This window comes from Petaurus breviceps, unplaced genomic scaffold (assembly GCF_028583685.1).
Source record: "Petaurus breviceps papuanus isolate PSGF00001 unplaced genomic scaffold, PetGlider_PUasm1.0 551, whole genome shotgun sequence".
Classification (NCBI taxonomy): Eukaryota; Metazoa; Chordata; class Mammalia; order Diprotodontia; family Petauridae; genus Petaurus; species Petaurus breviceps.
In genome coordinates, this window is record NW_027186372.1 from 27,890,516 (window position 1) to 27,892,363 (window position 1,848).

Here is a 1,848-nt window from a genome sequence, read left to right on the forward strand (position 1 = left end):
GAAGGCTAGAGACAAGAATCATACTAAGTAAGAAAGTCTGGATGCAGGGTCATTTGAATTGAGAAAGAGTTCCTCCATCAATGAGATCATACTTCTACCAAAGTAGTAAAGTACTTTAGACAAAAGTAATTAGTATATCTGTTTTATTCTTATATTCTCTTAGCAGTCACATAGAAAATTGCTTCTTAAACTGTGGGCTGTGACCTCATATGGGAACAGTAAAAGATTTCTGAACATGCAATGACCAAAAATTAATTCAACATCAAACTCGTAATGAATCCAAGGTGTTTCTAGCAGGGATTGCCTGTGTTGAATCACACAATTTCACTGGAGCCTTGGCTCTCAACACAAAGCATGCACACTTTGCACAGCTCATGTCCTCAGGTCATGCAATGCTGAAGAACCTGCCAAAATGTGAAAAGCGGTCAAGTGGAAAAAGTTTAAGAAGACCTGATTTAGACCAAGCTTCTATAACCTAAGGTCTTTTTGGATGGTCATTATAGCAAAAATCATGTCTCCTGCAGCAAAAACTTATCAATTGAAGTCTTATCACCATGCTGATTGAGTCAGTTTTTGATACTCAAAATTTTGTCAGCTCCCTCAGTCACCTCTCCTCTCTGATTGAAAGGCTAGAGAGCAGAGGAATAAACTCTTCCTTAAGTCTTCCTTTGTAGAGGACTAAGAACTTTCCAGGTAACTCTCCTTTTCCCATCAGCATCTCTGCTTAGTTCTGACTCAAGAGAGCATTGTTCCTTTTCACTAGGTACCTTCTCATGGCTCACTCCCCATGATTGCTTTTCATCTTCCTTTTGTGTGTTTGTTGTCTTTGCCTATCAGATTGTCAGCTCCTTGAGAGCAAAAACTATCTTTCTTTTCCTTATTTGTATCCCCAGAGCTTAGCACATTGCCTCGTACCTTATAGGTACTTCATGTTTATTTAATTGAATTGGATTGAAAACATAAAGCATACTTCTCTCCCCTCTGCAGAAGGATAGTATGCTGCAGCTATGCAGTGAGGCATAAATAATAAGACATGGGCTGAAAAAAAAAAAACAAGATGACCAGACACTTTCTACTATTTTAGAAAAGCGAACCAAAATATACCATTGCCAGTAGGAAACTTGGCATGGGTAAAGTAACAAAAGAATCTCAGTCCTTCTTATCTGTGATAGCAGGAAAAGTCTATTCTTAGACCTGTTGCCTAGCAAACAATGTCAATTCACTTAATTCCATTACTTGTCAAGTTGCAAAAACACTGGTCTCAGTGAGTGAAAAGGCTGAAACTATTTTTTTCAGAAAGGAATTTAAGTTACTTTTGAATATATTCTATAACTCAAATCCAGGTAACAAAGTTTTCCACAGTGGGGAGGTTTATTGAGCTCTGCTTTAATACACTCATGGAATTGATTTATGATTTGCACATCCAGAGAAACTGGGAGTATACAAAGTATTCTAAACAAAGTTATCCTAAATTTAGGCACATATTCATTGGCATGTAATGTTAAGGAAATTTGAAGATCTTCCTTGCCCCTTAATAAGACTATGTGATCACATGGAGTCCATGGTGGGAACAGTTTGCCAAATGGGTAGAACAGGAAGGGATGGAGCACGAAGTGTGGGTAAGGCAGATCTGAGAGGGAGTAAGACAGAGCTGGGAGAGAGACAACAGGCAGAGCGGGGCAGCTAGCATGAGTTGGAGAAGGAGTGAATTTGCCTAAGAAACTTGTTTTGTAGGGAAGTTTAACAGAAGGAAGGTTTGGGATGTTGGTGTTTCCTGTACTGGTGATTTGTATGGACTTCATCTTAAAAAGAATGCTTGGGGTGTCGGTACTCCATGCATTGGCAATG